Source organism: Leptodactylus fuscus, chromosome 8, assembly GCF_031893055.1.
Source record: "Leptodactylus fuscus isolate aLepFus1 chromosome 8, aLepFus1.hap2, whole genome shotgun sequence".
NCBI lineage: Eukaryota > Metazoa > Chordata > Amphibia > Anura > Leptodactylidae > Leptodactylus > Leptodactylus fuscus.
The window spans coordinates 27,892,092-27,906,368 of record NC_134272.1 but is presented as its reverse complement, the minus strand read 5'-3'; the positions used below and the strand labels follow the sequence as shown (position 1 = coordinate 27,906,368).

At 50.2% G+C, this 14,277-nt stretch overlaps 1 protein-coding gene across 2 annotated transcripts in view; it reads left to right on the top strand.

The window, feature by feature from the left end:
- The first annotated feature begins 3,091 nt into the window (after positions 1 to 3,091).
- Positions 3,092 to 14,277, top strand: part of LOC142216895 (ras-related protein Rab-5B-like) — a 33,902-nt gene continuing 22,716 nt past the window's right edge. For both annotated transcript variants that reach the window (XM_075284997.1, XM_075284996.1), the window contains exon 1: positions 3,092 to 3,235. The gene's annotated coding sequence lies outside the window, so the exon portion shown is untranslated. The remainder of the gene's footprint in view (positions 3,236 to 14,277) is intronic.

The window sequence follows — 14,277 nt, the reverse complement described above, 5'->3', positions numbered from 1 at the left end:
CCTGCTCCCCATGGTTCCCCTCACATCTCCGAGCCCCTCTGTATGCTCTCTCCTGCTCCCTATGGTTCCCCTCACATCTCCCAACCCCTCTGTATGCTCTCTCCTGCTCCCTATGGTCCCCCTCACAGCTCCCAGCCCCTTTGTATGCTCTCTCCTACTCCCCCTCACAGCTCCCAGCCCCTCTGTATGCTCTCTCCTGCTCCCTATGGTCCCCTCCCAGCCCCTCTGTATGCTCTCACCTGCTCCCCATGATTCCCCTCACAGCTCTCAGCCCCTCTGTATGCTCTCTCCTGCTCCCCATGGTTCCCCTCACATCTCCGAGCCCCTCTGTATGCTCTCTCCTGCTCCCCATGGTTCCCCTCACATCTCCCAGCCCCTCTGTATGCTCTCTCCTGCTCCCTATGGTCCCCCTCACAGCCCCTCTGTATGCTCTCTCCTGCTCCCCCTCACAGCTCCCAGCACCTCTGTATGCTCTCTCCTGCTCCCTATGCTCCCCCTCACAGCTCCCAGCCCCTCTGTATGCTCTCTCCTGCTCCCTATGGTTCCCCTCCCAGCTCCTCTGTATGCTCTCTCCTGCTCCCCATGGTCCCCCTCACAGCTCCCAGCCCCTCTGTATGCTCTCTCCTGCTCCCTATGGTCCCCCTCACATCTCCCAACCCCTCTGTATGCTCTCTCCTGCTCCCTATGGTCCCCCTCACAGCTCCCAGCCCCTTTGTATGCTCTCTCCTACTCCCCCTCACAGCTCCCAGCCCCTCTGTATGCTCTCTCCTGCTCCCTATGGTCCCCTCCCAGCCCCTCTGTATGCTCTCTCCTGCTCCCCATGGTTCCCCTCACAGCTCTCAGCCCCTCTGTATGCTCTCTCCTGCTCCCCATGGTTCCCCTCACATCTCCGAGCCCCTCTGTATGCTCTCTCCTGCTCCCTATGGTTCCCCTCACATCTCCCAGCCCCTCTGTATGCTCTCTCCTGCTCCCTATGGTTCCCCTCACATCTCCCAGCCCCTCTGTATGCTCTCTCCTGCTCCCTATGGTTCCCCTCACATCTCCCAGCCCCTCTGTATGCTCTCTCCTGCTCCCTATGGTTCCCCTCACATCTCCCAGCCCCTCTGTATGCTCTCTCCTGCTCCCTATGGTCCCCCTCACAGCTCCCAGCCCCTTTGTATGCTCTCTCCTACTCCCCCTCACAGCTCCCAGCCCCTCTGTATGCTCTCTCCTGCTCCCTATGGTCCCCTCCCAGCCCCTCTGTATGCTCTCTCCTGCTCCCCATGGTTCCCCTCACAGCTCTCAGCCCCTCTGTATGCTCTCTCCTGCTCCCCATGGTTCCCCTCACATCTCCGAGCCCCTCTGTATGCTCTCTCCTGCTCCCTATGGTTCCCCTCACATCTCCCAGCCCCTCTGTATGCTCTCTCCTGCTCCCTATGGTTCCCCTCACATCTCCCAGCCCCTCTGTATGCTCTCTCCTGCTCCCTATGGTTCCCCTCACATCTCCCAGCCCCTCTGTATGCTCTCTCCTGCTCCCTATGGTTCCCCTCACATCTCCCAGCCCCTCTGTATGCTCTCTCCTGCTCCCTATGGTCCCCCTCACAGCTCCCAGCCCCTTTGTATGCTCTCTCCTACTCCCCCTCACAGCTCCCAGCCCCTCTGTATGCTCTCTCCTGCTCCCTATGGTCCCCTCCCAGCCCCTCTGTATGCTCTCTCCTGCTCCCCATGGTTCCCCTCACAGCTCTCAGCCCCTCTGTATGCTCTCTCCTGCTCCCCATGGTTCCCCTCACATCTCCGAGCCCCTCTGTATGCTCTCTCCTGCTCCCCATGGTTCCCCTCACATCTCCCAGCCCCTCTGTATGCTCTCTCCTGCTCCCTATGGTCCCCCTCACAGCCCCTCTGTATGCTCTCTCCTGCTCCCCCTCACAGCTCCCAGCACCTCTGTATGCTCTCTCCTGCTCCCTATGCTCCCCCTCACAGCTCCCAGCCCCTCTGTATGCTCTCTCCTGCTCCCTATGGTTCCCCTCCCAGCTCCTCTGTATGCTCTCTCCTGCTCCCCATGGTCCCCCTCACAGCTCCCAGCCCCTCTGTATGCTCTCTCCTGCTCCCTATGGTCCCCCTCACATCTCCCAACCCCTCTGTATGCTCTCTCCTGCTCCCTATGGTCCCCCTCACAGCTCCCAGCCCCTTTGTATGCTCTCTCCTACTCCCCCTCACAGCTCCCAGCCCCTCTGTATGCTCTCTCCTGCTCCCTATGGTCCCCTCCCAGCCCCTCTGTATGCTCTCTCCTGCTCCCCATGGTTCCCCTCACAGCTCTCAGCCCCTCTGTATGCTCTCTCCTGCTCCCCATGGTTCCCCTCACATCTCCGAGCCCCTCTGTATGCTCTCTCCTGCTCCCTATGGTTCCCCTCACATCTCCCAGCCCCTCTGTATGCTCTCTCCTGCTCCCTATGGTTCCCCTCACATCTCCCAGCCCCTCTGTATGCTCTCTCCTGCTCCCTATGGTTCCCCTCACATCTCCCAGCCCCTCTGTATGCTCTCTCCTGCTCCCTATGGTTCCCCTCACATCTCCCAGCCCCTCTGTATGCTCTCTCCTGCTCCCTATGGTCCCCCTCACAGCTCCCAGCCCCTTTGTATGCTCTCTCCTACTCCCCCTCACAGCTCCCAGCCCCTCTGTATGCTCTCTCCTGCTCCCTATGGTCCCCTCCCAGCCCCTCTGTATGCTCTCTCCTGCTCCCCATGGTTCCCCTCACAGCTCTCAGCCCCTCTGTATGCTCTCTCCTGCTCCTCATGGTTCCCCTCACATCTCCGAGCCCCTCTGTATGCTCTCTCCTGCTCCCTATGGTTCCCCTCACATCTCCCAGCCCCTCTGTATGCTCTCTCCTGCTCCCTATGGTCCCCCTCACAGCTCCCAGCCCCTTTGTATGCTCTCTCCTACTCCCCCTCACAGCTCCCAGCCCCTCTGTATGCTCTCTCCTGCTCCCTATGGTCCCCTCCCAGCCCCTCTGTATGCTCTCTCCTGCTCCCGCCCCTATCGCCATTCCTCCATAGAGCCGCTCAGGCCTAAGCCCCGCCCCTTCAGCCCTGTCACGTGACCTCGCGTACAGCCCTTCACTCTCGCCGCTACCATTTCCTGTGTCCGGAGGATGTTCTCCCCCCTCAGGAGAGTCAGACATCCTGACAGCACCGAGCAGCGCCGAGGCCAGAGCGGGCGGCACAGAGCACGGCTGTCACTCACCGCAGCACCTCATGCCTGGTAACTATCAGTCATCCTGACGGGCCTCGGCTGGTCAGTGCGGCGCTTCTTGTTGTCTGTGGCTGAAGCTTCAACACCAATGCCGGGTGCATTGTAGTCAGCAGCACGTAAACACTGGCAGGCAATATGTGTCAGCTGGTACTGCGGGTACGGCTACACTGTGCCCATAGTAATATACCAATACTAATACACACTGGGCAGGGGGTATGTGCCAGCTAGTACTGTGGAGAGAGGTGCCCTGTGCCCATAGTAATATACTAATACACACTGGGCAGGGGGTATGTGCCAGCTAGTACTGCGGAGAGAGGTGCCCTGTGCCCATAGTAATATACTAATACACACTGGGCAGGGGTATGTGCCAGCTAGTACTGCGGAGAGGGCTGTCCTGTGCCATAGTAATATACCAATACACACAGGGCAGGGGTATGTGCCAGCTAGTACTGCGGAGAGAGGTGTCCTGTGCTCATAGTAATATACTAATACACACTGGGCAGGGGTATGTGCCAGCTAGTACTGTGGAGAGGGGTATCCTGTGCCCATAGTAATATACCAATACTAATACACACTGGGCAGGGGGTATGTGCCAGCTAGTACTGAGGAGCGGGCTGTCCTGTGCCCATAGTAATATACCAATACTAATACACACTGGGCAGGGGTATGTGCCAGCTAGTACTGCGGAGAGAGATGCCCTGTGCCCATAGTAATATACTAATACACACTGGGCAGGGGGTATGTGCCAGCTAGTACTGGGGAGAGGGGTGTCCTGTGCCCATAGTAATATACTAATACACACTGGGCAGGGGGTATGTGCCAGCTAGTACTGGGGAGAGGGGTGTCCTGTGCCCATAGTAATATACTAATACACACTGGGCAGGGGTATGTGCCAGCTAGTACTGCGGAGAGAGATGCCCTGTGCCCATAGTAATATACTAATACACACTGGGCAGGGGGTATGTGCCAGCTAGTACTGTGGAGAGGGGTGCCCTGTGCCCATAGTAATATACTAATACTAATACACACTGGGCAGGGGTATGTGTCAGCTGGTACTGCGGGTACGGCTACACTGTGCCCATAGTAATATACCAATACTAATACACACTGGGCAGGGGGTATGTGCCAGCTAGTACTGGGGAGAGGGGTGTCCTGTGCCCATAGTAATATACTAATACACACTGGGCAGGGGGTATGTGCCAGCTAGTACTGCGGAGAGGGGTGCCCTGTGCCCATAGTAATATACTAATACACACTGGGCAGGGGTATGTGCCAGCTAGTACTGGGGAGAGGGGTGCCCTGTGCCCATAGTAATATACTAATACACACTGGGCAGGGGATATGTGCCAGCTAGTACTGCGGAGAGGGGTGTCCTGTGCCCATAGTAATATACTAATACACACTGGGCAGGGGGTATGTGCCAGCTAGTACTGGGGAGAGAGATGCCCTGTGCCCATAGTAATATACTAATACACACTGGGCAGGGGATATGTGCCAGCTAGTACTGCGGAGAGGGCAGTCCTGTGCCCATAGTAATATACCAATACACACTGGGCAGGGGGTATGTGCCAGCTAGTACTGAGGAGCGGGCTGTCCTGTGCCCATAGTAATATACCAATACTAATACACACTGGGCAGGGGGTATGTGTCAGCTAGTACTGCGGAGAGGGCAGTCCTGTGCCCATAGTAATATACCAATACTAATACACACTGGGCAGGGGGTATGTGCCAGCTAGTACTGCGGAGAGGGGTGTCCTGTGCCCATAGTAATATACCAATACTAATACACACTGGGCAGGGGGTATGTGCCAGCTAGTACTGCGGAGAGAGGTGCCCTGTGCCCATAGTAATATACTAATACACACTGGGCAGGGGGTATGTGCCAGCTAGTACTGCGGAGAGGGCTGTCCTGTGCCCATAGTAATATACCAATACTAATACACACTGGGCAGGGGGTATGTGCCAGCTAGTACTGCGGAGAGAGGTGTCCTGTGCTCATAGTAATATACTAATACACACTGGGCAGGGGTATGTGCCAGCTAGTACTGCGGAGAGGGCGGTCCTGTGCCCATAGTAATATACCAATACTAATACACACTGGGCAGGGGTATGTGCCAGCTAGTACTGGGGAGAGGGGTGTCCTGTGCCCATAGTAATATACTAATATACACTGGGCAGGGGGTATGTGCCAGCTAGTACTGGGGAGAGAGGTGCCCTGTGCCCATAGTAATATACCAATACTAATACACACTGGGCAGGGGGTATGTGCCAGCTAATACTGGGGAGAGAGGTGCCCTGTGCCCATAGTAATATACTAATACACACTGGGCAGGGGTATGTGCCAGCTAGTACTGGGGAGAGGGGTGCCCTGTGCCCATAGTAATATACTAATACACACTGGGCAGGGGTATGTGCCAGCTAGTACTGCGGAGAGAGGTGTCCTGTGCTCATAGTAATATACCAATACTAATACACACTGGGCAGGGGTATGTGCCAGCTAGTACTGGGGAGAGGGGTGTCCTGTGCCCATAGTAATATACTAATACACACTGGGCAGGGGGTATGTGCCAGCTAGTACTGGGGAGAGAGGTGCCCTGTGCCCATAGTAATATACCAATACTAATACACACTGGGCAGGGGGTATGTGCCAGCTAGTACTGGGGAGAGAGGTGCCCTGTGCCCATAGTAATATACTAATACACACTGGGCAGGGGTATGTGCCAGCTAGTACTGGGGAGAGGGGTGCCCTGTGCCCATACTAATATACTAATACACACTGGGCAGGGGTATGTGCCAGCTAGTACTGGGGAGAGGGGTGTCCTGTGCCATAGTAATATACCAATACACACAGGGCAGGGGGTATGTGCCAGCTAGTACTGCGGAGAGAGGTGTCCTGTGCCCATAGTAATATACCAATACTAATACACACTGGGCAGGGGGTATGTGCCAGCTAGTACTGCGGAGAGGGCGGTCCTGTGCCCATAGTAATATACCAATACTAATATACACTGGGCAGGGGGTATGTGCCAGCTAGTACTGCGGAGAGGGCGGTCCTGTGCCCATAGTAATATACCAATACTAATACACACTGGGCAGGGGGTATGTACCAGCTAGTACTGCGGAGAGGGCAGTCCTGTGCCCATAGTAATATACTAATACACACTGGGCAGGGGGTATGTGCCAGCTAGTACTGCGGAGAGGGCTGTCCTGTGCCCATAGTAATATACCAATACTAATACACACTGGGCAGGGGGTATGTACCAGCTAGTACTGCGGAGAGGGCAGTCCTGTGCCCATAGTAATATACCAATACTAATATACACTGGGCAGGGGGTATGTGCCAGCTAGTACTGCGGAGAGAGATGCCCTGTGCCCATAGTAATATACCAATACTAATACGCACTGGGCAGGGGGTATGTGCCAGCTAGTACTGCGGAGAGGGCGGTCCTGTGCCCATAGTAATATACCAATACTAATATACACTGGGCAGGGGGTATGTGCCAGCTAGTACTGCGGAGAGGGCGGTCCTGTGCCCATAGTAATATACCAATACTAATACACACTGGGCAGGGGGTATGTGTCAGCTAGTACTGGGGAGAGAGGTGTCCTGTGCCCATAGTAATATACTAATACACACTGGGCAGGGGTATGTGCCAGCTAGTACTGCGGAGAGGGCTGTCCTGTGCCATAGTAATATACCAATACACACTGGGCAGGGGGTATGTGCCAGCTAGTACTGCGGAGAGGGCTGTCCTGTGCCCATAGTAATATACCAATACTAATACACACTGGGCAGGGGGTATGTACCAGCTAGTACTGCGGAGAGGGCAGTCCTGTGCCCATAGTAATATACCAATACTAATATACACTGGGCAGGGGGTATGTGCCAGCTAGTACTGCGGAGAGAGATGCCCTGTGCCCATAGTAATATACCAATACTAATACGCACTGGGCAGGGGGTATGTGCCAGCTAGTACTGCGGAGAGGGCGGTCCTGTGCCCATAGTAATATACCAATACTAATATACACTGGGCAGGGGGTATGTGCCAGCTAGTACTGCGGAGAGGGCGGTCCTGTGCCCATAGTAATATACCAATACTAATATACACTGGGCAGGGGGTATGTACCAGCTAGTACTGCGGAGAGGGCAGTCCTGTGCCCATAGTAATATACTAATACACACTGGGCAGGGGGTATGTGCCAGCTAGTACTGCGGAGAGGGCGGTCCTGTGCCCATAGTAATATACCAATACTAATACACACTGGGCAGGGGGTATGTGTCAGCTAGTACTGGGGAGAGAGGTGTCCTGTGCCCATAGTAATATACTAATACACACTGGGCAGGGGGTATGTGCCAGCTAGTACTGTGGAGAGAGGTGCCCTGTGCCCATAGTAATATACCAATACTAATACACACTGGGCAGGGGGTATGTGCCAGCTAGTACTGCGGAGAGGGGTATCCTGTGCCCATAGTAATATACCAATACTAATACACACTGGGCAGGGGGTATGTGCCAGCTAGTACTGCGGAGAGGGGTATCCTGTGCCCATAGTAATATACCAATACTAATACACACTGGGCAGGGGGTATGTGCCAGCTAGTACTGCGGAGAGGGGTATCCTGTGCCCATAGTAATATACCAATACTAATACACACTGGGCAGGGGGTATGTGTCAGCTAGTACTGTGGAGAGGGGTGTCCTGTGCTCATAGTAAGATGCCAGTAGTAATAGACACTGGGCAGAGTGGACATACAAATACTGTTTACTACTGCGAGTGGCAGAGCTGAGTTGCCCCTGCACCAGGTACCTTGTAATCCTCAGCATATAAACATTGGGCAATGAATATCTGCCAGCTACTAGTATTTCTACGAGTGGTGCCCTGTGCCTGGTGATCACAGTAAGATGACAGTGCTAGTCAGCACTGAGAGGGGAGTATGTGCCAACAGGAAGTCCTGCTTACTGCTGTCAGTCATGGCGCTGCCTAGTCCTTGGTGATTTGTAAGGTCGTAGTACTAATAAACGCTGAGCAGGATGTATGTGCCAGCCTCTAGCTCTCCTAAGAGTAGTGCTCTGTCTTCTGTGATCACTGGCAGATGCCAGTACTAATAAACACTTGGCAGCGAGTATGTGGAAGTAATATTTACTACTATCAGTGGAGGAGCTGTGGTGCCCCCTGTGCCTGGTACTGCTAATTGCACCAATCAAGAGCTATGCCTCAGTGCCCGGTTCTTGGTCGTTCTGTGCCAGGTAGTAGTAGTGTCAGTAAGAGGTTTGGGGCCCTGTGCCTGGTACCGGCTGCCACTGGGTAGGGAGGCTGCTGAATACCAGGCAGCAGTACTGTCTACTATTGACAATGTTGGATGGATGTCACTACTGATATTTAATGTGGTCTTCCCATTACCACTACTTACGTAGTTGCCTGATTGATGGAGGTCCGTGTGCTGGGGACCCCCAATAATAAGGAGGACAGGGGTCCCTGAGTAGCCTCCTGTACTTTGACCAGTCATGCACATGCTCAGCCACCACTGACAAATGACAATCTCCATCAGTCGAAAATAATTGAATAATGCACCACTGTATCATTCACATGCGATACTTCAGGACCCCCCTGTCTTGTGTTTGTAGTCGTAATAAGCCTTTTAAGAAATTGCTGACTGTACTGTCTTTGTCCAGAAGTCCCCAGAATTCCTTGTGTTCTTGGTTATAAGAAACCTAAGTCAGTGTTTACCACTTTCCTCTCCAAAAAGGGCACAGTTAATATTTGTGACAGTCCATTGTACTTGATGATAGTGGGGTGTGAGGAATAGGGTAGGGTCAGGTGTAATTGCAGTAGAATGTTTTTTCCGCTTAATGTTTTGTACTGTGGCCTCTAGCTCAGCCATAAAATCTTACTGATTATTGTTATGTCATGTCATATCATCAGGTGCTGGAGAATGCCATCCAGTTACAGTCATTTAAGAACTATAGCAACAGGTTCTAGGTCCATGATGGCGAACCTATGGCACACGTGCCGGAGGTGGCACTCAGAGTCCTCTCTGTGGGCACCCATCTGTGGAACAGATTATACTGTGTGGGGCCAGTTTGCAGACAATTACACTGTGTGGGGCTCACTGTGGAGCAAACTGTACTGTGTATCGGCCACTGTGGAGCAGATTGTATTGTGTGGAGGCCCTTCACTATTTCTATCACATGGTATCTGTTTTATAGCAGACAAGTGACATTATTACAGACCGTCCGTACTGTCCACACTTGTGGATCCGCACAGTATTAAGGTTAAATTACCATGTTGGCACTTTGTGATAAATTAGTAGGTTTTGGGTTGCAGTTTGGGCACTCGGTCTCTACAAGGTTCGCCATCACTGTTCTAGGTAAATATAGTTTAATCTTTGTATCACATACATTGTGTACTTACCAATTTGTTGTCATTGAATGGAATAGGTTTCTGTTGATACAGAACTCTTAACATCAAATTTCACAGAGGCCACAAGAAAATGGCCGCTTACTCAGTAAGTACCATGCACCGGCATCCAGTTACAGCTACTGTTTTTTTGGTACAGAATCTGAGGCGGCCTCTGCTTCAAATTCCGGCCCAAGATACCTTGTCTGAACCCGGCCTTATGAAGACTGGTGTTTTCAATGTCAGTCCTCTTATCTCCTGTGTCTTATTTATGTCGAGGTGCGTTCTCCTGCTGGGCTGAAATCTGTGGGTACAAGCTAGCATAGATTTCAGGGATCATTTATGCCAGTAGACTTGCGTACTTGATCACAAATCTGGTGGTCCACTGCATACTCTTCTTTACACCCCCTTTCAGGAAAGTTGTAGAGCGTGGCCTAAAAATGGAAAAAGCCACAAATTAGTTCGTAAAACCCTTCCTTGGGCAAAAATATGCAACTTTGCAAAGTATGCCAGGCATAATAAATCTCCCTTATTGGGCACTGACATCCATAGGTAAAACCTGCAGCAGTAATTGATGTGTTGTGGGTTTAAAGGGGATGTCCACTAGTACAGCTGGTTACTGTAATGGGGCGCGGGAATATCCAGGAGGCTAATGTGTGTTGGGTGAACCTTCACGAGTTTGCTCGGCAGTTTCATTCAGACTGAACACATCTGAACCGGGACTGACTGCTTTTTTTTTTTTTTTGTTGCTGCAGATTTTGCTGCATTTTTTTGAGCCAAATCCAAGAATGTCTGCAAAAGAGAAAAATATAGGAAGTATTTCTACTTCTCCCTTTTGCTCAATTCTTTTGAATGTGTGGCCGCAGCGAGAATCCAGTGATATGTGGTATTTAGCATATTGTGTATGGTGACAGGTCCTCACTAATACCAGAGATATCCAGTTATCTGCAGAGGCTTCTTGTGTCCACTTCACATGCTGATACATTATAGAGGCTTCTGTTAGCACATAGATGTGTAAAGATGAAGCCGTCTCCATCACACCACAGCTATGACTGGAATCTGCTGCTGAGAGATCTTACAGACGTGCTTAGTATAGAGATCCAGTCACAAAATGACTAAGGCCAGGTTCACATCTGCGTTGGAGACTCCGCTTAAGGTTCTGCCTGAAATCGGGGGAGAGAAAAGTCTTGTAAGGTGGACTTTTCTGTCCGCCAGTTTCAATATAAATCTGGTGGAAACCCAATGGACACCATATTGTCCATGGGTAACTGCTCTGTCTTTTGGGTCCCCATGCAGACCTGAACGATGGAGAGCAGAACACTGGTGTGAACCTAGCGTAAAGCCTCAGGTACACAGCGTATATACCATGGTACGTTACGTCCCCTCAGTATCATATTAGGGCTAGTTCACATGGGGTTGCACTGGCATTCCGCAATGGATTAGGCACAAATGAATGGGCCGGAGCCTCATGCTGCGGCTGATTCAGCCGTAGAATCCGCAGCAAGATAGGGCAGCTCGCTTCTTTTTTCCTCTACTACTAGCTAGCGGAAAAAACAAGCGAGCGACTGCCATTGAAGTCAATGGGAGCAGTGGATTTTGAGTCAAAATCCACTGCCAACTTGCCCCGTGTGAACTAGCCCTTATGGTACCATGTTCTGGGGAAGAGTGCTGAAATAATTCATCATGTGACGGTATATGGCGCCATTTTTCTTTTCACATTGATGCTGTCTGAATATGGGGAAAAAACCTTAATATGAAATCAGAGGTAGAGAATGGCACATACATTTCTATATCCCAACATCCATCCATAATGCAGTCGTGTATATGGGTATTAATGCTTATTTATTAACCGACTGGCCGCCATGTCCAATGTATTGTGCGAGTATGGCGGCTGCAGCGTATGGGACTAGCACTGTGGATGAGATTTCACCAAAAACCTCATAATGCAAAGGTTGCAGGCAGCGGGAACTGGCTGGTGTTCTAGGACTTGCGGTGAGGCAGAGCATGGCCGTCTTTAAGATAATGTCCCGCAGAATTTCCATGATGGGAAATCTGCAGCGTGTCTGCCCTGGAGTCTTCATGGGGCTCACAAAGGATTCTAGTAATGCTGCAGGGACTTATTCTTTATGTCAAAAATACTGCAAACTCTCAAGGCAGATGTCAATAGAGCCTTAATGCACCAAGCAGTCAACGTTGTAAAACAAGACATACACGTGTCTGACATGTGACAGCGGTTTATCTAAATCACTTACATTGTTTCATATCACACTGTGACTAAAAAGCCTTTCACATGTCTCCTGAGCCTGCTCGAAACGTTGTTGTGCTGCATTCAGCCAAGCAATAGCAGTAGGATTAGAAAATGCTGGCGGAATGATATTTCATATGTCATTTTATAATGTGGGCCCTGTTTACGGAGCGTTTACCTCTGTGTACAAATGGCTTGGTAACCTTTATGTCTCTGCTTTTAGAAGCTAGCTAAAGTAGTCACTAAGGGGCAGATTTACCGGTAATAATAATGTCTGTTTTATACAGTACGGACTTGGACTAGACTGTTGTAAGCCAATGTGCTTCAGACTTATGGGATAAGTGTTGTACTCTGGTCGCGCTCCTCTCCTTTCATTTATGCAAGAGCTTTTGCATAAATGGAAGAAAAGGTTTTTTTTTTTTTTTTTTTTTTTTTTTTTTTTGTGATAGTCTTCCATGCACCTTAGCCACTGTGGCTAATGAAATATAAAAGTGCTCCTAGAGACCAAATTCTGTCTCTAGGGGGTAATCCAAATAAAATGGTTTCCTTTACCAAGTGTGTCTTGCCAAACATGTCAGGTTAATACCTCCCACCTCCCTTGGTGCCATTAGTTTGTGAATGTGAGGAATCCTACCCTGCCACCGGGATCTGGACATTACCTCATTGAGGTACTGTATATCTATATGTTCTAGAAGTAGAGGTATGGCCGGGCAAGTGTATAAGAGCTTTGAGAAGAACATAGTCTTAAAGGGGTTGTCCAGGCAAAAATGGAGAACCCTTTTAATGTTTAAATCAGTCAGAGGCAGTGAGAATAATAAAACAATGCAATGCATACTCTCCTGTCCCTGATGTCCTCCTGGTTCTTCTGCTCTGCCGGATTCTCCCGGGTCTCTTCCTGAGTTCCACTGATTGGACTCTGTGGTCACATGACCGCCAAGGCCAATCATCGGCTTCAGCAGAACTTGGGAAGAGACCCGAGAGAATCTGGTGGAGCAGAATAACTGGGAGGACACCGGAGCAATGGGGACAGGTGAATATGCTTTTTTTATTATTATTATTTATTTCAATGCTACCAGCAGACTTAAACATTACAAGGATTGGCCATTTTTACCTGGACAACTCCTTTAGGAAGGATTGTCTTAAGGATTTCTACCCAGTAGGGAAAGCAGGAAACTGCCAAACTAGTTTCTATCGTATTTAATCATTTTAATTTGACATCAGAGTTTGTTACCACACTTTTTTCGTCCTGAGTCAGACTCCACAGCCCTGGCCACAGATGACTTTATGTGCACCCTTGTTTGCATGTGGCTATATATATATATATATATATATATATATATATATATATATATATATACACACACACAGTACAGACCAAAAGTTTGGACACACCTTCTCATTCAAAGAGGTTTCTATATTTCCATGACTATATGAATATTGTAGATTCACACTGAAGTCATCAAAACTATGAATTACCACATGTGGAATTATATAAATTATATACTTAACAAAAAAGTGTGAAACAACTGAAAATCTGTCTTTATATTTTCGGTTCTTCAAAGTAGCCACCTTTTGCTTTGATTCCTGCTTTGCACACTCTTGGCATTCTCTTGATGAGCTTCAAGAGGTAGTCACCTGAAATGGTTTTCACTTCACAGGTGTGCCCTGGCAGATTTAATTTAAGTGGGATTTCTTGCCTTATAAATGGGGTTGGGACCATCAGTTGTGTTGTGCAGAAGTCAGGTGGATACACAGCTGATAGTCCTACTGAATAGACTGTTAGAATTTGTATTATAGCAAGAAAAAAGCAGCTAAGTAAAGAAAAACGAGTGGCTATCATTACTTTAAGAAATGAAGGTCAGTCAGTCCGAAAAATTGGGAAAACTTTGAAAGTGTCCCAAGTGCAGTTGCAAAAACCATCAAACGCAACAAAGAAACTGGATCACATGAGGACTGCCCCAGGAAAGGAAGACCAAGAGTCACCTCTACTGCGGAGGATAAGTTCATCCGAGTCACCAGCCTCAGAAATCGCAGGTTAACAGCAGCTGAGATTAGAGACCAGGTCAATGCCACACAGAGTTCTAGCAGCAGACACATCTCTACAACAACTGGTAAGAGGAGACTTTGTGCAGCCGCCGGCCTTCATGGTAAAATAGCTGCTAGAAAACCACTGCTAAGGACAGGCAACAAGCAGAAGAGACTTGTTTGGGCTAAAGAACACAAGAAATGGGCATTAGACCACTGGAAATCTGTGCTATGGTCTGATGAGTCCAAATTTGAGATCTTTGGTTCCAACCACCGTGTCTTTGTGCTATGCAGAAAAGGTGAGCGGATGGACTCTGCATGCCTGTTTCCCACCGTGAAGCATGGAGGAGGAGGTGTGATGGTGTGGGGGTGCTTTGCTGGT